Source organism: Anas platyrhynchos, chromosome 1, assembly GCF_047663525.1.
Source record: "Anas platyrhynchos isolate ZD024472 breed Pekin duck chromosome 1, IASCAAS_PekinDuck_T2T, whole genome shotgun sequence".
Taxonomy (NCBI): domain Eukaryota; kingdom Metazoa; phylum Chordata; class Aves; order Anseriformes; family Anatidae; genus Anas; species Anas platyrhynchos.
The window spans coordinates 89,985,938-90,008,887 of record NC_092587.1 but is presented as its reverse complement, the minus strand read 5'-3'; the positions used below and the strand labels follow the sequence as shown (position 1 = coordinate 90,008,887).

At 41.1% G+C, this 22,950-nt stretch overlaps 1 long non-coding RNA gene across 1 annotated transcript in view; it reads left to right on the top strand.

Moving 5' to 3' along the window:
* LOC139998746 (uncharacterized) overlaps positions 1 to 21,953 on the top strand; it is a 31,841-nt gene extending 9,888 nt beyond the window's left edge. Inside the window, exon 4 of the long non-coding RNA XR_011803617.1 lies at positions 21,718 to 21,953. This is a non-coding gene — a long non-coding RNA (uncharacterized lncRNA). The remainder of the gene's footprint in view (positions 1 to 21,717) is intronic.
* Positions 21,954 to 22,950: the final 997 nt, after the last annotated feature.

Sequence of the window (22,950 nt, the reverse complement as noted above, 5' to 3'; positions counted from 1 at the left end):
TCACACTTCTCAGCAATGGGATAATTGAAGAATAGTTATATGATTTCTGATTGTTAAGTGTTGGTATCAGTGTATTTCAGAATATGTTTTATGAAGGTTGCTTCTTAGATGTGTTCCAGCAAGGAAACTCGTCTGTTTTTTATTTTCCAAACTGTGTTTTCTACGTACTTCAGAATGTATTTTAAGTTGAAAGTCTGAAAAATTACTTTGTTGCTCCAGGGACACAGATCCAGTGTTTCCTGCATTAGTCATAGACAAAGCAATTTCAAAATTGTGGGGGAAGGCATTTATGACTTGTCTGGGGAGCTCCATTTTTGTGCCTGTGCGAGATTTTACTGGATTTACAGAAACTTCATTCAGAGAAATTGGAAGAAAACAGCAGTGGAGGGCTGGCACATGATCCCCAATTGCAGTGGTCTGTAGTTGTCTTGTTAGTAATGTGATGGTTACTGGAAAGTGCTGGACTTTGCCTCTTGAAACTGCACAGCCAGTTAATTAGAGGGAGTGACCAGAGCAGCAGCGGTATGGAACTGCGTGCTCTGAAGAGGCTGTTGTAACACAGATCAATCTGGCTAAAAAATTTATCAGCTGTCACTATATAAGGAACAGTAGAAACTATCTTATTAAATGAGTCGAAAATGGTTTAGATATTCAAGATAGATTTTCTATGGCTGTTTAACTGTGAGCCTTGCTATTCTATGTTTTCTTTGTGTTTTTGATAGAAACTTTTACAAAAGCCTGATTTTCATAGATCCAGCCTTCCTCATGCCAGTTCATGTAACCTGGCTTATGTTTCTGTATTACAAACTAGCTGCTTCAAAGGCACTAATCATAGCAGAGTGCTTTATTTATGCATGTTCCCATACACTTTTTTCTTCATAAGCATAGTGGATATAATACTATTAATATGCAGATTTTTGTTGTTTTTATTTTTTTGCCAGAGGAGTGATTTGTGTGTATGTGTTTTGGGAGTCCTAGCATAGATCATAGTGTATCTTTTGGGTTTTGATTTAACGGGTCACAGAATCACAAAATCTTTCAGGTTGGAAGAGACCTCCGAGACCATTGAGTCCAACTTCTGACCTAATGCTAAGAAGTCCTCCACTAAACCATGTCCCCAAGCTCTACATCTAAACGTCTTTTAAAGACCTCCAGGGATGGTGACTCAACCACTTCCCTGGGCAGCCTGTTCCAATGCCTAACAACCCTTTCGGTAAAGAAGTTCTTCGTAATATCCAACTTAAACCTCCCCTGGTGCAACTTTAGCCCATTCCCCCTCGTCCTGTCACCAGGCACGTGGGAGAATAGACAACGTCTAACGTTCCCATTCTGTCTAATGAGAGTGAAATTTATTAATGGTTGCATGTGAGAATGGCAGTATCGGTTTTAGGATGTTATTTCAGGATAGAAGTTTATATTTGGCCTCAAAAATTGGTTGTCTGGGAAAAACTAAAACTAAACAGTAAATACAAAATTTGATCTTGTTATTCTGTCAGGATCGAAGACAGGTGTTTCCTGGGGTAGGAGATGAAAGGAGGATCATAGAAAAGAACAGCAGAAGTATAAAATGGATGTATGACAGAGCTTAAAAGAATTCAAAGGCTTTGGTGTGAAAGGTGAGAGAGAGATGTTGGGTCTAAGAGAGTGCTTTTGCTGTTCTGGCTGGGGAAGGAAATTGAATAAGAGGAATGTACTGTTATTTTGTATATGCCTACAGTTTTTTAAGAAGAACCAAGAGTTTGTATGTTTGCTTTCTGAGGTGGGGGAAATACCAGGGAAACTTGATAAAAATGCTGAGTTTAACATCATGTGCGCTCTTGTCTGTTAGGGTATGCCAACAGTTTATTCAGCTAATCTTATTAATGGGTGGTCTTTGATATACAACATCCCCAAGCTGTTTTGTATCTCCTTCCTTACTGGGTATTTGAGTTGTTATTGCTGAAGCTGAGCATCTCATAATTTTATTTTTTTTTTAGGACTGTATTTCATTTTTCATTTACTCTTGCTTGAAATAAATTTCTTTGTTTTTCCTATGTTTATATGGGATTTTTTTTTTGTTTGTTTGTTTATATGGGATATCTAGGCGTAGCATCTTGCAGATTAGTTTTTGTTGAGCCATTGTAAACCATCATCTAGGATTGTGTGTTTTTGATAGTTTCCCATGGTTTCTATTCTGGTGCAGCATGAATAGCTGAAGGGGTCACTGCCCTGCCTTTTTCTACGAAGTGCTGTTTATGCAGAAAGGTTGACTAAGTGGGGTATGTGCCATGCCTGAACTTCTGCAGTTTAGCTCTAGGTGTATGAAAGTTTTCATTCCTGGCTGCTTATTGGTTTAGGCATTGCTGTATATTCTACTCATCTGTTCATTCATGTCTACATTTGACTCAGTTTCATAAGGGATCTTGTTCTTTTCCGGTGTGCTGTTGACCCCAACAACTGGGTAGGGAATGAAAATGATCCATGTAATTTTCACTTCAGATTATGTATTTGTTTTTAGAATTACACATAGCATATTTGCTAATATTTTTTCCCCCTTTTGGTTCCTCTTTATCCTTTCTGCGACATTCTTGGGAGGTCATTTTTTCATGTGAAAAACATGGAGTTCTTGAGTCAGAGGTGAACTCACTGTTTAACAGCCTCGTGTACCTAATAAAGTTGACAACCCTGATGAAAGTTGTGTGGTACGTACTGTAATTCTGTAAATCAGCTCTTATGTATCTAATACTTAAGTATTTTACATACTTCCTCAAAAGTTAATTAATATGCAAACCTGGACTCGTGCAATTAAATCCAGGTTGCTCTTTACTTCCATTAGTTATGTGCATTAGTTTCTGGACAACATTAGTGCAAACATATTGAGTACAAAGTACGGGATTGAATGTGAGGAAACACACTTCCTTAAAAAAATAAAAAAGTTTTTTTTATACTAAATTTCTCATGAGCACAGACATAGATTATGAACTACTGAAGAAATCATGCTGGATACAGATGTTAATTTGTTTATAGCTTGGTAATCTCTGTAAACAGGCTAAACTCTTAAGACTCTGCCTTAAAATATTTTGTGAGAATGTTTAAAACAAACACAATAAATGTATTTTTCTTTGGTATTTTGGGCAGTTGATATATTAAACACATTGATGAAAAAAATGGGTTTTAACAAATTGCTACTGATCAGATCTTTAAAATATTGTGTACTTAATTCTGAGGTCTGTCTGCCATTTCCGTACCAGACTGGTAGAAGTGCTGGTTCAAGTGTTGTGTATGGGTAGCTCTTAGTGTCATAGAGTCCAACTGTTATTAGCATCACTAATTGTAGATAAAAGACTGGGGGGTGTCCAAGCCATTTGCTAAATTCCACCCTACTGCCGGTAAATAGTGATAACTTCATTTTTGTTTCAAATTGTATTTAATCCATTTATCAGAAAAAAGATGCAGTGTACTCAGATGCCTTTCCCGTTCCAGAAAGATGACAGTCCAAATACTTCGTTATAGTTAGCACCCGCAAAACCAGGTCAAAAATACAGTATAAACTTGCAGAGGTTTGTTTTCCTACTTATTGGCAAAATGTAACCTAGACCAGCTTTATCATCTATGAGAAATATACTCTTCTGCCAGTGGCTTCCAAGTGACAAATGATAGTTTGGACATGGCTTTATTTGAACAGCTGATTTTGTGTTAATAACACTTACTGCTATCATTTATGCTCTGACATGGTACCACTGCTGCTCCTCAACTCTCTCGCATCTCATTGCAGAATCCTACTAAGTTAGGCTAGAAGTGGCCGTGGTGAAGCTATCTGATTCCATCTTCCGCTCAAAACATTTTTTTCAGCTAGTTCAAGGAACAGTTATTTCTCTGAAGTTAGTTTGTTCAGGATTGTATCTAGTGGCATGATGTGAAAGGTTGTCTGATAGCTGTCTCTACAAAAACACTGAAAAGTTGCTGGGGACAGTTAAGTAATGTTCCAGAAATTGCATTTGTGGACTGGAGCTTGTAAGAACAGAAGACAGACCTTCTAGAAGCCTCCTCAAACCCTACATTGTTCTGTCCTATAGACTAATTTTCTATACAGAGACAAGAATGCAAACTGGGAAGCCCGATGTCCCAGGCCTCTGCCCGTTATCAGCCTTCCCTTACTTCTGACGTTTTAATGGAGCTCAGTAGCTGTACAGTGCCTAATGAGGCAAGAGCAAACAGTTGATGCGAGAGAAAGGAGAAAAGTGGAACAGACATATTACAGTGAGTTTAGTATTTATAAAGAAAAGCTTGAAAAATAATTTTTCTTTCTGAATCTGTGGTTTCTCTCTGCACTGCTTACAAACTCAAACTAATATTTCATCATTTTCACTGTCCTCGAAAGAAACTTCTGTTTGAGGCAGGGGGAGAATGACAGGCATACTTGGGAGAAAAGCGTGGGGCTTTCTTTTGTTTGGGGTAGGAAGAAGTGCGATGTTACTGTCTTTGCAATGAAAATAATGGGAGATGGGTCCTCTTCTGGGCTGTTCCCGTGCTAGAGCAAGGAAGAAAATAAGAGTGTCTTCTGTGAGAGATCGCCTGACTTCCAGGTTGTCTGGTTTGCTAGAGAAATGATGGTTCTGATTCTTTTAAATTGATTGAAGGAACTTAGGGCTAATGCCATTGCTCCCAAGCTTCGACTTTCACCTCTTATATCTTATTTATTTATTTTTTATTGATTTATTTTTTCTCTCTCTTTTCCCGCTTCTATAATTTGCTATGAATAGCATCTTCCTTGTAGGGCAGGAATAGAGCCATGAAGTAAAAGTAACCACTCATGGGTCTAGAAGCCCCTGTGCAGAGTGAGTGGATAATTAAAGAAATAGCCAGCCTTTTATATGGCTGTTCTGCTTACAGGTTAGTGAAATCTCTGTACTTAAATCTGGCAGTGCATTCACGCTGGCAGTAAGTGAATTGTTTTAATTGTCTCTGGTATGAATTACTTGTGAGATGTGTTTAGGGTCTGTGTTGTTTCTAGGGAAGCGAGGTCAGACAGCAGTCACGGTTCAGCTGCATTCTGGGCTGTTTTCACAGTGGACTGTGGGATGTATCTACGATGTCACAGGAGTTTATGATTTAGAAAGAAAAACACAGTATAATTCGTCCTGGATATGTTATAACTTACATAGATATGCCAGCAGCAATTCAGGAGTGGCACAATTGGTGAGAAATGGGTGTGAAAGCCATTCGGAGAAGCTGGCTGCTGCAGAATAGAGTTCTGTATGTTATTTATAATTTTTCTTTGAGATGAAAGGTATCTTGCCACAGTTAGTTTTTAGGTGGCAAGTAAAAAAGATAAACTAATTGAAAGTAAGGATATAATTATAACCTTGAAATGTTAATGCACAGTATTAGTATATACAGTGGTAGAATATTCAGCGTTTACATTGGTAGCCTGGTTCTATGTTTGATGAATCTGTTCATTACATGAAAATTTCTCAGTTTTAATAAAAAGCCATTGTAAACCTTCATTTTCCTTCTCTCCCTTTATTTCAGGCAACTGTGATGTTCATTAGATACTAATATCTTGATCCATCTTCACATGTGCAATCTTTCTCACTCAGCTTCACTAAGGAAAAAAAGTAACTGAATAAAATCCCTACAGCACGGGTTATAATACAAGTGGGTGAAATATGGAAGCTAAAAATAGGAAATATTACTGGAATAGTTTTAATATACATCCTAAATCATAAGTAGTAATGTTGCTGCAAGAGGGAAAATTTCTTGAATTTATGTACTGTGGTTTGAAATAAGAGTATTGATGTTTCAAATACTACTAGACAGAATTAAACCTAAGCTCCGAAAAAAACCAGATTTACATCCAAGATCAATGATATTTCCCATTGTAATTTCTTAAACAGAAATATGGCATGAGCTGTCATTGCCAAGGAGTTGAATATATTTTAAGAAGTTAAGCTGAGATCAATACTGTACTGTAAAAGCAAGATTCCTTTGCAGGTAAAGGAAGCCGAGCACTGGGCCTTCATAAGTAAGGATTACTTTAAGGTTACGGGTCTGCTTCTAAACGTACAGGGTTTACTGATTCTTGTAATTTCTGCAGTTAATTTTTCAGCAAATTTTTCTATATGAAAAATGGTGAAGTCCCTGATACACTGTTTTCCCACTGGGGAGGATGCGAAAGCTGTTTCTGTGGATCTTTGTTCTTGGGATTGAGGAACACAGAAGGCTCTAAGGTGATTAAAACTAAATGAAATTTCTGTTTATAGTACAGGTCTCCTGACCCAATGGGAATCTTCTTAAACTGAGTGTTTTGTGCATGTGTACTTGGCTTGAAGCCAAGCAAAACTCATCAAGCCTGATGTGTTCTCCTGACTTCCTCAGGTCCCTGCAAATTACTGTGAAGTGCTTGTCAGTGACAACGTAATAAGCCTGGGGATGTAAATGGTAGAAAGAAATCTTACTATTTGTAAAATGATACGGTTACACGGCATTTAGCATCTCTAACCTTTAAAGAGCTTTTCTGAACATGTGCTTCCTGCTCCAAGGAACTTTATGAAGCAAAATAATTCTCATCACGTTTCAGGCAAATTCATTTTTATTGGTGCAATAGCTCAAGTCATGCTGCACTGTTTCCTTTTTTAGTATGGGATTATGGATAGGGCTGGCCTTTGTGTTTTCATGTTAACAAGAGACACTAGAGACTTAATGCTGTTTGTAAATGGTCAGGTTTGATCTCCTATGAAAGGAGGCTTCTTCTTAGTTGACAGTTTTCACAATTGATTTTGTAGTTGCTATTTACTAGTCATTTTTTGTCTTTGCCGTGTCCATGCTAGTGGCAGTTCACTGCCTTTTGTGTGTGTGCATCACTAACATAACTTGTTTTACACTTTGTTCTTGCTCTCCAACTAACAACTTTTACTTTCTTTACTAGTGAATTAGTAAATTGTCCTCTCTTGTGTAATGCTTGCCTATATGCCCTTAAAAATAAAAGATTTGCATTTTATTTTCAAAGATTAGTATTACTTATTCCTATATGGCAGGTTAACCTCAGTATCACAGAAGGAATAAAAGGGAAGTTACCCTAGTTAAATGTATGCAGCCTTTCCTTACCCACTATTTACCAAGGAAGCTTTCTTGAGAAGTGCAGTGGTTAGCAGTTCAGTGGGTAGGGAAGCATCATTGCCCATCAAAGTTTTTGTAATAGATAGAGATGCCTACAGAGAGTTGTACACACAACTGAAGTACCCAGGGACTGAATAGGTAGTGCAGGGGGCTGAGAGGCAGGAGCAGCAGCATCTGGATAGTTAACTGGAGGGCATGCTGGCTTTTCATAGTGGCTCACTGCTCAGCTGCTTCATCTGCGGGATCAAAGATATGGCCGTTACCCTGTTTTTCTCCATCCTTAGTTTGCTGGATTGGTTTTGATTCGTCTGGGGCAGATAATGTCAATAATGAAGGTACAGTTTCTGAAAGAGGCAGCGTGAATGGTGACATGGGAACATTTACATTATAGTTTCTATGTTAACTTTGTTTTGAAACATTGAGTAACTATGTCCCAAAGAGCAGAGTCAATTGCTTTAAGGGATACTTAGTTGTGAGATTAGTTTACGTAACTGGGGTTGACTCAGTGGGCTAGAGTAGACAGATTTTAGGCTTGCAAAAGTCCCTTCTTTTAACCTGTAATAGAAATTTTGATATTATCTTAATTAGCATGGGGGAGAACTGAAAAACACCACCAACAACCGAGAAACAACCCCTAGCTATGTTGAATGGTGAAAATAATGAACTTTTCTATTTTTCTATTTCTATATTCTTGCCTTTTCCAATTGCCTTTGTTATGGCTGGTAGTGGTTGCTAATGCTCTCCTGTGTTGATTTTAATCCTTCCCCCTTTTGTAATACATAAAGCCTGATGAACTAATTTAGTATTTTTCAGGTAAAGAGTAAGTGCAGACTTTGCCATGTGTAATTTTGGGCAGTCTAATGAAATTATTCCTTTATCATCAGCATGAATTCATACCAAATTTTTAATGTCTATCTGTAAACTGTTCTGTTGCCACGCTGTTCTGAATTTTAGCTGAAGCTGTAGGAACTAGCAGTATGGATTTATGTTTGTATACAAAGTTTTATGAAGAGGTGGAATGGTTGGCGTGCCTCTTTGAAGTTAAGCAGCGTAAATCAAAAATTTTGGGTTTCTGTTGTTTATGAATAATGGCTTTATTCTGATTATTTCTGACGAGACATTTTAAGAGATTTTCTTATCCCTGAGGAAATGTGCCTGACATGCAGTTGAAGAGGTTTTTATGGATACAGAGCTTTTATGGTAAGATAAAGTGTTATTTAATCACAGCCACATGGCCTCTTCCATATATACTCTCTTTAAAGGAGAGTGTGTGCTCAGGTTGCTGGATGTTGCCATAGTGTAGGATATTACCATGAAGCACATAAAAGAGTGGTGAAGTTATGAGTGCAAAGGGAACTAGACTTTTCATTAAAATATTTTAAATGAATGGCCTTCTAACTCTTACATTCACGTTGTCTGAGAAGATCTACAAACACTTGGACAGAACTACTGGTTGGATCTCAGTTGCTAGTCCTAGCTGCATACGTGTATGTGTATAACCAAGGAAAATCTTGGTTTGTGTAGTATGTGTGCTCCACTCGGAGTGTTGCACTGAAACCTTTCTTCACTTTGGTGTTCTGAATCAGCTGACTGCAGGTAATATTATCAATTTGATTGTGGACCAGTTTTAAAAGTTCTAAGAACGACGGAGCACCCACAGCAAACCAGGCTGTGGAACACAGGGTACAGCCTGAATTGCTGGCTTTTCTGTCCGGGGGGGGGGATGTTGCTGTGCTTTTTTTTTTTCCACATCCCGAGTTAGAATTTGAGCATAGTTACTTCTTGAACAGTCTCACAGCTGCATCTAAACCATACGGAATAAAAAAGGAATTGCCAGTCAAATTTTAGAGTAAAAATTTCCCAATTTACCACCCCAGCTCTCACGGTATATCTTGAAAATTAACTTGGGGATGCTTCTCCAAGAAGGATCAGAATTTGAAGCAAACTCTGAGTTTAGAGGCCTTTTTGAAACTTCAAAAAATACTACAAAGCTTTTGCTTTGAGGGCAGTTAAGCTTTAGCTCTTAACTGCCCTCAGAAGTAGTACCATGCAGTTTTGAAACCAAGCATGCTTGTGTTGTAGAGTGGCACACGGGAGAAGAAGGTGTGGCTTTCAATGCAATACACTTTCAAGCAGCTGCTTGTGATGTTACAGCATGAAATCACAACACAATGTGTTAAATTACTGTGCTTATTCTACAATTATGAGAATTTTATGACTTTTTTTCTTGTCCCCTCTGTAATGGATATAAAGTTATATATTGAACCACTTTATGACACATCCCTGCCTTTATTTACTGTAGTTTCTCTAGCTGCCTTGATCAACAAATAAGGCATCAAAAATGCTAGCAAGGAGCTGCAGGAGAGACCTCACTCTTAGCCTCTGTATTTAGGCACAAACACCTCGGTATGTGAGACTGGCATAGGGTTATTTCACTGGCATAGTTGCCTGCCCCCATATTCATCAGGAGGAAATTGGAGAGTGCTAGATGTCACTGCAGAGTACATTTGCTGAAAACTTATCAGTGATGTTTCAGCTTGATGTGTGGTGCGCTTTACTGGATGAAATTTGAGAGATAATCACTTCTGTTTATTAGCAGCAACGTGATAAGGTCAGTGAAGGCAGTAACAAGGGCTTGAAAACAATCACGGTATTGCCAGAATGCCTTTGTCAAGTATCACACGAGACAGTGTCATAATAGATTCCTCTGGAGAGCCGAAGGTGGTTTATAATAGTTCTAAAAGGGCTCTAAAATCCGTGAGTGGATCTAGCGGGCCTTGCAGGGAGGTTTTGTAAGGGCAGCGTTACAATATTTTCAGTGCTGTCTAGGACACTTTCTGCATTTGGCATTCCGCTTTGAGGCAGAGCCAGCAGCACTGATTCAACTGATGGAAATCTTTGTAAACTTGAGCCTGGTTTTACTTCTTCTGTCATCTTGCTTCATTAACTGAAGTAATGCAGAAACGACTGTGCACACGCAGCTGTTGCTACACTTAAGATGATGTAACATGCTTTCTTCAGGAGTATTATACAGTGGCAGGGCACAGCAAGATCCCTCTGACCACCTTGAATAGGTTTTCAGTGCCAACAGCACGCTCCCAGGATCCTTAAATAATAAGCGGTGCCTGTAAGGACTTCCAGCAGAGGTGCAAAATACTGCCCTACCTGAATTTTTGCTGTAGTGACATGCTGCTGCACAGTGACAGGGAGGTCAGTTTCTGTTGTTCTGCTGACTGGGTCAAATTTTGAATTAGATTTGCTTTTGTAAAGGTTTTTTTGAAGACTTCTGTCTGTAAAGGTGATAAAGCTACCTTTGTCAGCTACTGGGAGAACTAACCTTGCCCAGTTAACTTGGTAAGGATCATTTTTCCTTTGAAAATATGAAAGAGTAAGAAAAAACTGTAAGGATTAATAACAGGAGAGGTGAGAAACGCCTAAGGGCCATGCTTGCTTGTCTGCTGTTCTAACAACTCTTTCAGCTTAGCCATCGACAAATAATGTGGCTAATTCAGATGAGCAGGATTGTGCCAAAACAGAGAACATCTGTTCTCTGGGCAGTCATTTTTGTACAAATATAGTACAGATGATTAATCTAATGTCTTTGGCGTGTCCCAGTTGTTGATGGGGAAGATAGTAAAAGAGGCAAGCCAGCTGAAGATTCTCCTTCGTGCTTTTGCTGAGCTTTGTCTTCTTTCTGAATTCCTGCACGTTGGCACCCACGTGGTTTCAATGCCCTCTAGCTGAATTTAGCAGCTGCTGGCTCATGTAAGAAGGCATTTGGGCATCAAAAACTTGACAGCATTGGCACCTTTCACCTAAAGATGGTGTGTGATGCTTGGGACAAAATAGAAACCGCAATAAGAAGGTCCATCGTTTTTTTGTGTTCCTTCATTGTTTAATAATTGGTAGTTAAGTTTTCTATAAGTGTAAGCTATACCCACATTTGGATTCCCTTTTAACCAAACAAAACAGAGGAAAATCTCTAAAGCAGATTTGAGCAGTGCATTACTGGCATCTGAACAAGATGCTGACAAAGCTGCAACTAAAGAAAGTTCCTTTTGTTAATGACTTGTGTCCGGGGTTTAAAAGTACAAAAGAAAAAAGGAGGAAGAAAAAGGATATGGTGGAAACAGAAATAGCTTTTTCCTCGTTCTGCTAAGAGCTGGTGCCATTGGCTGGATTTAAATGGTAAAGTGGAACTCCCAGAAAAGTTACGCTTCTATGGAGGCCGTGTTATTTTTGTTTGTGATTTTGGGGGTGGTATTTGGAATGCTTCACTCCACCTCAGGAGGCCCTTAACCACTGAGCCATGGCTGTCCTGTAATACCTTTTGCCATAAGATATGAGTAATAGAATTGGGGCACCACTGAGGCAACGAAAATGACAAATATTGACACTGGAAAAAAACCCACGTGGGCATTGTAACATATCCTACGCTTTATAAATTGGAGTTTTTGATGTGCTACTCGCAGTGGAGTGTATGGCACCTTTTTCTATTTTCTAAATTATTTTAAACTATCTTCAAAACCCTTATGCTCAGTTTTAGATAATAGCTTAATTCTTCAGTGAAATTACGGTGAGGCAATATACAGTGATTTGGAAATGCTGTAATGCTGTGGGTTAGAGAAAATGTGGTGGCAGAGGGATATGCGTGTAGGGTTGTCTTCTGATGGTTTTGGACACCACCTTTATCTCTGTAGCCACTTTGTTTGAGAGCTGATGGAACAAATGAAGAGGTTATTCCTTTTGTGTTTGGTTTTGCTCGTTTAATTGTAAGGTATGTCTTTGAGTTTTATGTTTAAAACCACGTAATCGCTGGATTATAAAAGCAATCCTAAAATAACATAGAGGCCTTATTTCTTTTGGGAGGGACTCAAAGTTCCAAGGCTTGATGGCTGTTTCTTGCTGCTCTAAACTTTGTTCTCTTGACATGCTGAACTGATAGGAAAAAAAAGTCCTGAAGGAATAACTTGCAGCCTTCAAGAAAGATGAGAGATTGGCCCAAAGTGGAATGTCTGGCTTGTGAGCCTTGTAGGCTCTCCAGCTCATGGCAAGCTTCCTTTCCCTCGGCACCTCATGACTTGTTCGCTTCTCAGCTGTCTCTGCAGTGGCTAGTTTAATCCACGGATGGGGCTGTCCTGGTTAAGTCCTCTGATACAGCCCAATATGGTGCCAGCAACAGCCAAAACCCCTGGATTCCTTAAGAGCTCAATGACTCGCAGTTTTCTACAGTTTATCCTGGGCAATAACAGTTGTTTTTTATGTACTGTGCTTGTGTGCTAGTTTAGTGACAATGATAAAATAGTTTAATCAATAGGTAAGCCATATGCTGAGATTTCTTTCTATTTTAATGAGAGTGAAGGAGATGTGATTAATAAATAAGGGGAGCACATTAACTGGAGAATGTGGAGATTTGTATATAATGAAAAGTTCTAAATTAAAGAGTGGACTAACCTAACCTCAGGTACTGTATTATATCTGGTGAACTTCCATAAACTATAGTGTTTGCTTTACTGTCCCTTGGAGCGTTGAAATCCCATTCAGACTTGCAGTAGCTCTTACCGCATACGTAGCCTTGTGCAAATACCCGTTTATGCCTAAAAGTGCCTACTGAGGGTTTAGTAGTCTTTGTAATGTCTGTTTGCATTAGTTCTGCTCATGATGGGCAGCTTTCCAAAATGGGCAGATAACCACTGTTATTGGTGCCGGTATCTTTGTTGGCAGCTTTTGCTAAGACGTCAAAAGCTGAATTTTTGGGGGCATTGAACTTGGCTCGCCTGGAGAGCAGGAACTGCTGTGAGGAGACGTTCTGGAGGAGCTTGTACTAACGCTGTGTTTGTCCTTCCTGTGTAAGCTTCTCTGCCGTGTTTTCTCATCTGTAGCCTTATGCACATGTATTTTCTCACAGATGTCATATTCGGCAAAACATATTACTGGAAAAAGAAGCAAATCCATGTACTTTCATGGATTCCACCAGGAATCTGAGAGTCCTGCGTAACACAAATTCAACAGACCTTTTAAATGAAGTACATTGCCAAGGATTGAAACAAGGTTTTCTTGATACATCTGTAGTTTAGCTAGTTATTCCACTGTTTATTGTTTTTTTATCTGCTATCAGGTGGATAAAAACCTGCAATTTCTGTGTTCTAATGATAACTTTCAATCTGAATTGGGACAGATGTATACATTGTGATTTATTTGATTTTGGGTGGGAAATTGTGCAAAAAGATTGTTTTGGAAAACCTAGAAGCTCAGTTTTGGCACAGTTTTTTGGTTGTTTTTAAACTGTATCTGTCTGGACTGCTGTCCAAAAGAAAAAAAGAGTTAAAATGCTTCACTGGATCTTCCTGCAGCGTGATGTGACTCAAAAGAGGTATTTCACCTCTCTGATGAGATAGGTGAAACCTTTAATCAAGTAAGTGTAAGGTGCATTGACTTTGTCTATAGACTTAGTTAATTACATGCAGAACATTATATAGGTAGCGGGTATGTTCCTGTGGAGAAAGTGAAATAATCGGTCTGTGTAATAAATGGGTTTAAATTTAGAAGTGAACTGAGTTACCAACATTGGCAGAACATCATGACAAGTGATAGGGGCCATGTTTTTTTTTTTCCTCTTCGATAGGTAATCTGTGTGGCTTTGTGCTGATCAGGGTAGCATCCAGTGCTGCTGAGTAGATGAATCGCAGTTGTGAAAGGAGAAGACGTGAGCATTGTTCTCCCCCTGCACCACCCCAGAGCTGGAGGAGGGTGTCACGAGCTGTTCTGGAGTTTGTCAGGCAGACCGATTGGTTTTAGTCATTAGACTAAAACAGCAAGTCATCTTAGCAAGACTAATCATGCCCGTTAATAAACATGACTGAGGAGTACATTCGTTTTGTAAAGAATTATGAAAGAGAATACATTTAAATGGCTGTGTTAGATTTGGATTGGTTGCAGTCTCTCATTTTATATCTTGAAAGCTACAGAAGACTATTTGTACCAACCCATCATTTGGAATTCCTGAAAGCATCTTTTTAGATAAAAACGAAATATATATATATATATATATTGTTTTTATTTTATTTTTTAAGCCATACAGACGTGTGTTACAAGGATGGTGGAAAGAAAGAATGTAGTCTGCGTAAATGTTTGGTTCTGTGAAATTAAGAGTAATACGTTTGAGCATAGCAAATAGGTGAAAACCCTGTTTTTCTTGTTCTTTTTGCTGTCATTTGTTTTTCAGATTTAGTGTCGAATTCTGGAGAAATCTTTAAGGGATACTTTAAGAATGCAACAATCCCTATTAATCTGTGGTACAATTCAGTTCCAAGAAAGAAACCACAACTTCTTTGCTAATGTATTTTTAGAATTAGTGCCAGAGTTTTTGTTGCTAGATCATTTTGTTTGATTAAAGTTCTCTGTTAGAAACGGGGAGGGTTGTTGGCACTAGAGAAACGAGTAGTTGGCATTAGATGTTTGGGAGATTATATGTAAATTTGCAGTTGTATTCAGAGTTTCAGTCTAAAATGAGGATTTTTTTTTTCTCCATAATTTCAAGGCTGGGATGCTGTTATCATAACATATAAAGAAGCTTTTCATCACAAAGATTCAGCTTAGAATCCATTTCCCGTGTGAAAGGTACAGACTCTGTTGCTGTTAGACCAGTGGCAGTCGGAGATAAGGTGCTTCGTTTGTAAAACTGATTTCTTTGTGTTGTTGGGCAAATACCTGTTACGTGTACTTGTGGTCAAGTGCTCCGTGTTTTTGTTGTTGTTTTCTTTGTTCTTGAAGAATACATTTAAATTTGGGAACAAACGATTTTAATATTTATAGGACTCAGGTATATATTTAAAAAAAATCACACTATATTGCAGTGAGTTGAGAGTACAGTATTCAACCATTCCCCTTCCCCCCCCCCCCCCAAAAAAAAAGGATACTGCGGGGTAGAGTAATAATAATCCCCCTTTTTTTTTTTAATATAAATCAAGAGACCCTGAATTAAAATTCTGTTTTTGAAGAAATCCAAATATTTTACCGTGAACAGTCACATTTTCTAAGCAGCATTATTCCTTCTTACAGGTCACATCATGCAAAAAGCATGTAATAATAATAATAATAATGGTGATGTCTGTAGTTCTAGACTATGTTAAACTGTTTATTGTTGGTATCTAGTTGTCCCATTCATTGCAACCGTTCGTGCATGACAGACTGATGGAAAAGAAAAGTTTGATCACATTTTTCTCAGGGAATTCCCATTGTGTTGATCTTCTCTTTGACTAAGTAAAGTTTTTCTCTTAATATTTTTAAAGAGAAGTGGATGGATGTGTTCTCCTTATGTGATTCAAACAGTACATGCTAATTATTTTGGCATGATGTTGAATTTCACATTTGTATTGTTTATCAGTCAAACTTTTTGGATCATCGTTTTTATTATTGTCTGTTTTTCTTGAGAACTTTTTTTTGTTGGTGGTGGTGTTTTTTTTTGTCTTCTCTGAGTCAAGCTTTTCTCCGTCTTCTGTTTTCCTATAGTTACATATTTCAGTTTTAGATTTTCCCTTTTGGACAGTGCTTTCCACCGTGTTAAGGCCATTAGGCATGTTTATAAACATGGTTTGCTACAAAAAAACAATATTATTTAGAAGTTTTAGGGCTTAGATGCTCTGAAATAAGAGTTGGTATTGATTAATGTGCTTAGGTTGAATATATATTGGTACCTCTGATGAGGAAAAAATGCAGTGGATGTTTTTAGCATTTTTTTATGTTTTAGGATGTTTTTAAATATTCTTTTCAGTTAGACTGCTTTGAGGCTAATGACCAAAAGCTCCAGGGCTTTTGCAGTAGTTAAGTATATATATTTCCTTTTTATGGCCTAGGTCTTCAAAAATTCATCTCCTTTTAAAATGTCGTGGCCATAAACCACAGCTAGTTGGACTCTGCCTGACATAGCTTACTCTGTTCTACAGCTTTGGGGTCCTCCGAGAACTCGTCTTTTAGGTCTTTGCTCCTGCTGTCAGCTTGAAAAAGTCTCCAGACTACTCAATAATGGATGTTTTATTAAAATAGATTTTTTTCACAGTATTTCACTGGTTTCTTGTTTGCATTCATCTCTGAGCTTAGCATCTGGCTGCCAGATGCTCAGAAAGAAATGGGGAGGTGCAGGTTACAGTTTGTTCTGGGTATCAACCACCTTCTACATTAGAAGCAATGTGGTCACTAGGTTGTTAGGATTATTTATATGAGTGTATAAAAACATCACTTTTAGGTGCAAAATTCATCCACAAAGTCACGTACTCAGTTGATCCCTGAGGGTACTTACAAGTGTGTATGGCAAGGATCCACCATGCAGCTTGACCTCTGTTGTAAGAGGGCTCTGAATGTACTGTTACATCCTGTCTACATCGCAGGTTTTTTCAGGTGCAAAATTGGTTTAATGATTAGTTCCTAAAAATAATTTTGACATTATTATTTTGCTAAATATTACAGGTGGGGAGAGGTAAAGTATGTTTTTCTTTTTCCTCTTTTTTTTTTTTTTTAACTATTTAAAGCAATCCTGTTTAAATAAAAGTAAGCAGAGGTGATTTTCCATTTAAAATCTGTTTACAGTCATACACTGTTGTCATTTCCTGTTCTCCCTTCTTTATTAGATCGCTGTGAGGTCTCCCTCTCTAGTTTGTGAATGGCTCCAGGGTTCTGTAATGTGTTCACTTTTTTTTTTTTTTTTGGAGGGGGGAGTTTTTTTCTTCCGTTGACTCTGCTGTCAGTCTTTTTTTTCTGAGAATGGGTTTCTAATCCATGGTTTTAGAGAGAGTGATCTGGAGTAGTTTCCAGGATCCAAGCAATGGTGTGTTTTGAGGAGGTTTTGAGGAAGCAGAAAGCAGAAAAGCCTTTGAAGTCATTTGAGTATTTCAACTAGCCCTGAGCGTATGCATATATTTTGGGGAGACTTTGGAGGTCGGCAAATGACAAACGAAGGCAGAGTAGTTGCTAGCAGATCCTTGTTTCTGGTTTATTAGCATCTGTTGTTTGAGGCTTACCTGCTCTCTGGCCCTTTGTGTGATCACGTTGGCTAGAAAGGGTTCCCTGGCCTTTCACACTTTCCTAGTTAATGTGCGTACATGTATATTCTGCTTTGGAGTCATCATTTTTCCATAGCCAAAATCTCCCTGCTGTGACCTTTCCCTTATACACCTGAGCACTCTCCCTTTTCAGATGTTACTCCGTTATCTTTTTTGATTGCTTTTTCCTGCCTGCTTGAGATTTAATTTATTTATTTATTTCCCTTAATTTTCAGTTTTGCATCATTAGAGGTCAACCTGCTTGGAGTTGTTTTCCACCTTAGGCAGAATGATTAGCATGATCTTTCTGAGATGGAACATGCCCCTAAGGTCGACAGTGTTCTGTGGGATCTTCCAGATATGTAACAAATGCACAGGGTTCCACAGTAAGTAATACCCAATGCCACTACCGTAGTCCTCAGCTGTACTAATTTGGCCTAGAGCACATGTAAAAATCCATGGGCCGTGACTTACATAGCTATGCTATACTACTGTGTGTCTGCCTGCTTTTAAAGCAAACTAATACCGATTAAATCCTGTTGAGCATATTTCCATTTTTAGGGTTGTAATAGGCCTCTGCTTTGGCTATGCAAATGTATTTCCATTTTGTATGTCAGAGGATACGTTGCCAGTTTTATGTTGGCTTTATGGTTTTGTTCTGGCATCAACGGAAACAGATATTCATGATGTGGCAGAAGGCCAGCCACTACAAAATTAACCTGTTAAAGTGCTTTGATCCCGTTTTGGAATTGACAGATGCTTTGTGTAATAAAACAATTTAGTAACCCCAAAGCTGCACTTCCTGTAACACTGAAACACAAGCTGGTAGATGTCAGTAACCTTGCCATTTTTGTTGCTCAGTAAGAGCAAAAGTTCGTAAGATTGAGCTGTATAGGGAACCTCCATGTACGGTGGGAAAAAATTGGTTAAAAACAGTTTTGGAGGCAATGATCCATGTGTGAGTTTCTTGTAAGAATAGTTATGTCTTGAAATAGGCTATGAAAATGTAAGGTATGAATAGTAAACAATATTTAGCAGTCTTTTTGATACAGAAGTGATTTATCATAGGCAGTTTGATCAATCTGAAGTTACGCAAGTGAAACCTGTTAGTTAATAATTCTGTAACGGTTGCCTATGTGTTTCTCTCTAGAATGACATTCTGTCCGACAGGACATACTGTGTGAGATGGTGGTAGGCAGCTTTGGAGTTTTTGTTCTACTCTTATTTAGATCTCACTGCTCCATAGATGAGCAGCCTTCAACTGCTAACTTCATGGGTGATGAATGAGTTAAAGTCCAATTGTAAGGGGAGATATTTTTGCTGAGCTCATAATCTGTCTACTTCAAAATTACTTCCATTTGTGATCCTCTTTAGGCGAGTATTCTTGTCACTAGTCCCAAATAAGGTCTCGCTAAGGAATGTAAGAAAGAAATTTTGATGTGTCTTCTGAAATTCTCTTCCACTTCTAACAAGCATGTTGCATTCATAAGCAACAAAGGAGTAATACCGTGCTCCTCTGGTATTGGGACAGTTTATTTTCCTTTTTATGCAATGGGTTGCTTTCCCATTTTGTGATCAAACAATTTACCCTGCTGTGTTTGTGCTCAGCTTCTCTGAAGACCTTCATATGCAAGTATCAACGGGCTCTGTATTCTATTTAAGCCACCATCACTGCTTTCCTGTGAATTTCCCGTAGAAAGTACTGCTTTTATTAAAGCTGCCTTTTACTGCCCCTTCTTTGATATGTGATGCTCTAACCTTTTCTCCAGGCTTTCTCAGGAATATTTGAAATTTTCCCTTTCTATTAAAAATGTGCATTTGTTAAATCTGAAACCTTTTAGGAAAGAATGCCATAGCTGAATTTAACTTCAAAAAGAATGGAAGAATTCAAAATGATGCGTGTGTATATTACACTGAAATATTTAATATTTTTAAGTGCTCTAATGAAAATGACACTGATACCATCAGTATGTCTGCTGCCTGAAATGATAATTTTGTGGTTTTCTAGTTCAGATAAATGATACACACTCAGACTTTCTTTCCAGCTTTCTTTGGATTAGATTACCCCCTTCCCCACCCAAAAGGCAAAAATAAAAATCTGCCTTGTGTAGTTCTACAAGTTAGAAAAAAGCCCCCCTCTTTTGCTTATATTCTCAAGCTTGCATTTTTGTGTCTCACAGTCATACTTCCTTTCTATATGCTGGCTGTGTTTCTTTTCCAATTTTTATTGCAGGCATTTATTTAGGATCTGTTAAAACTGTGACTATAGGTACTCTTACCTACTCTTTTTTTCTCCTTTTTTTTTGTTGTTGTTGTTTCGGTTTAACGTGAAAAAAAAATAATGATAATAATAATAATACATTTTGAAGAAATGCTAAAGGACAGAGGGAACTCCGAGGTCAAAAAGCAAGGGGGAGGAGGTGGTCTGCTGTGGAGCAGATGTTCCTCGCAGCCGATAGAGGACTCCTGCTGGAGCAGGTGAATCTACCTGAAGAAACTGTTGCCTGTGGAGAGGCTCATCCTGGAGCACTTCTCTTTTCAAGACCCATAGACCGTGGAGACGTCACACTGGAGCAGAGGACAAGTGTGAGAAGGCAGGAGTAGGAGTGAGAAAAAGCTGTGTACAGCCTATGTCTTAAAGTCCCACAAGTTTTTTAAAGAAATGCATTAGGAGAAAAAGGAAACAATTGGTTTGCTCTGTTTCTGCCCTTGGTAGTTTAATTTAACACTTCCTGGCTCTGTGTTTGGACAGACAACAAGTAATTGCTTCCTATTTGTCTTTTCAATTCCATGAGTGATTTATATATCTTTAGCGTATTAATTTTCAGCATCTGTTTTCTCGGCTGAGAAGTCTTGCTTTTTTTAATCATCCCTTCTGTAGAATTTGCTTTGTACCTTAGTCACTGTTGCTTTTTCTTTACCTTTTCAGTTCTGCCATCTCCTTTTTGAGTTGGGGATGTGGAATTGTTATAAATGGCTCAGTCTTCAAAACAGGACTATAATCAAAGTTTACAATTTATTAAAGGAATAGAGGTAAGCAAAGAGTGCTGGGCGTGCTGGGAGTCTCTGCTCCACCAAGACGCACACCAGTTACATCAAGCAGCTGATTTTTATGCTCCTAGGCTGATACATATTCATTACTACTTCTAAAAAAAAACAGGGTTATTATAATTATTTTCCGGAATCCAAACCCTCCTACTGGAGCATGCGTATCAGTCTCCGGTGGTCCCTCTGGGGGTCTCTCCTGCTGAAGGCTCATAGTCTTCCTCCCTCTTGTCCTTCTCCTTTGTCCACCTTGGCTGTATGTCGGAGACTTGTGCAGCGTCCCCTGCAAGCTTTGTCTTTCAGTCGTTCTTCAGCTCTCCCCGTCTACTTAAGCTCCTGGCCAGACAGCAGAGACTTGCGTAGTGTCCCATGCAATAGTCATAATAGTTAGCAGTTATTCTGAACCCCCCAGATATCAGAGACTTCAAGGAAAAGCCTACAACTACGTTTCCCTTCAAGTTCTCTATTGACAGGAATTGCTAAAACATTCCTTTGCAAGATACAAGAGCTATATACGTTAACCACTCTGTTTTTCTTCGACTTGTGGTTATACAAGGGTCTGTAGGACAGAAGGTCACATTCATCCTACTGTGCGGCCCTAACGTTGTTCCATATTGACAAGAATCATATGAACACATTGTACACTACCGTCACTGTTGAAGACAGAGAAAAACATCTGAGCTCTCCCATAGGATTGTCTGAGGGCTCCTCAGAGAAGGTAGCGTTCCCGATCCCCTGGCCAGCATCTTCTTCTTGCATCCCCCCAGGGGTAACTGTACCTACTGCTTACCTAAAGTGCCTGTAAAGCAATGCACGGAGCATGGGAAACGAACAGGATGAGCTCGAGATCTGTGTTCGGTTGCAGGGCCACGATCTCATTGCGATCACAGAGATGTGGTGGGACAGCTCGCATGACCGGAACGCAGTCATGGAGGGCTCTGTCCTCTTTAGGAGAGACAGGATGTCGAATCGAGGGGGTGGGGTTGTGTTGTCGACGGAAGGAAGACACAGGCGCTCAATATGAGTGATCAGTGAACTTCGATTTATTGGATAGCTCAGCCGTTTTTTACATGATTCAATATAATTAGCTCATACACATTGCAAAAGCTAAGCTCACTATTGGTTAGTGCAACTTTCCCTATCTTATCAGCTAGCTCCTCATTCCCTCAACCGTTATCCTGTCTTAAGTACGTTCCCATCCACACACTGACACAGTGCCTTTGTCCCTTGACTGGCTTCCCGCCATCTCCCAGACTCATATGAGCTGCGTTCGATACTTTTTTAGCTCGCGACCTCCAAGTTGCTCAACATTCACATGACCTACTTCACTTAACCATTCCTCCACAGGGTTGCCCTTTATGTGAGGGACCAATTAGAAGGTACCCAGTTCCAGCTGGGGGAGGGTGATTGACAGGCGGAGAGCTTGCGAGTAACAATTAAGGGGTGGGCTGGTAGGGGAGACACTGTGGTGGGGGTCTACTACAGGTCTCCAGCTGACAGATGTGATCACTGAACCTCTCTCTTTCATCTTTGAAAGGTCCTGGAGAACGGGTGAGGTGCCTGAAGACTGGAGGAAAGCCAGCTTCATGCTGGTCTTCAAAAAAGGTAGGAAGGAGGATCTGGGAAGTGACAGGTAAGTGTTCGGGGTGGGGCTGCGCCCCCCACTCGTCCGACGGGGCTGCGCCCCCCACTCGTCCGACGGGGCTGCGCCCCCCACTCGTCCGACGGGGCTGCGCCCCCCACTCGTCCGACGGGGCTGCGCCCCCCACTCGTCCGACGGGGCTGCGCCCCCCACTCGTCCGACGGGGCTGCGCCCCCCACTCGTCCGACGGGGCTGCGCCCCCCACTCGTCCGACGGGGCTGCGCCCCCCACTCGTCCGACGGGGCTGCGCCCCCCACTCGTCCGACGGGGCTGCGCCCCCCACTCGTCCGACGGGGCTGCGCCCCCCACTCGTCCGACGGGGCTGCGCCCCCCACTCGTCCGACGGGGCTGCGCCCCCCACTCGTCCGACGGGGCTGCGCCCCCCACTCGTCCGACGGGGCTGCGCCCCCCACTCGTCCGACGGGGCTGCGCCCCCCACTCGTCCGACGGGGCTGCGCCCCCCACTCGTCCGACGGGGCTGCGCCCCCCACTCGTCCGACGGGGCTGCGCCCCCCACTCGTCCGACGGGGCTGCGCCCCCCACTCGTCCGACGGGGCTGCGCCCCCCACTCGTCCGACGGGGCTGCGCCCCCCACTCGTCCGACGGGGCTGCGCCCCCCACTCGTCCGACGGGGCTGCGCCCCCCACTCGTCCGACGGGGCTGCGCCCCCCACTCGTCCGACGGGGCTGCGCCCCCCACTCGTCCGACGGGGCTGCGCCCCCCACTCGTCCGACGGGGCTGCGCCCCCCACTCGTCCGACGGGGCTGCGCCCCCCACTCGTCCGACGGGGCTGCGCCCCCCACTCGTCCGACGGGGCTGCGCCCCCCACTCGTCCGACGGGGCTGCGCCCCCCACTCGTCCGACGGGGCTGCGCCCCCCACTCGTCCGACGGGGCTGCGCCCCCCACTCGTCCGACGGGGCTGCGCCCCCCACTCGTCCGACGGGGCTGCGCCCCCCACTCGTCCGACGGGGCTGCGCCCCCCACTCGTCCGACGGGGCTGCGCCCCCCACTCGTCCGACGGGGCTGCGCCCCCCACTCGTCCGACGGGGCTGCGCCCCCCACTCGTCCGACGGGGCTGCGCCCCCCACTCGTCCGACGGGGCTGCGCCCCCCACTCGTCCGACGGGG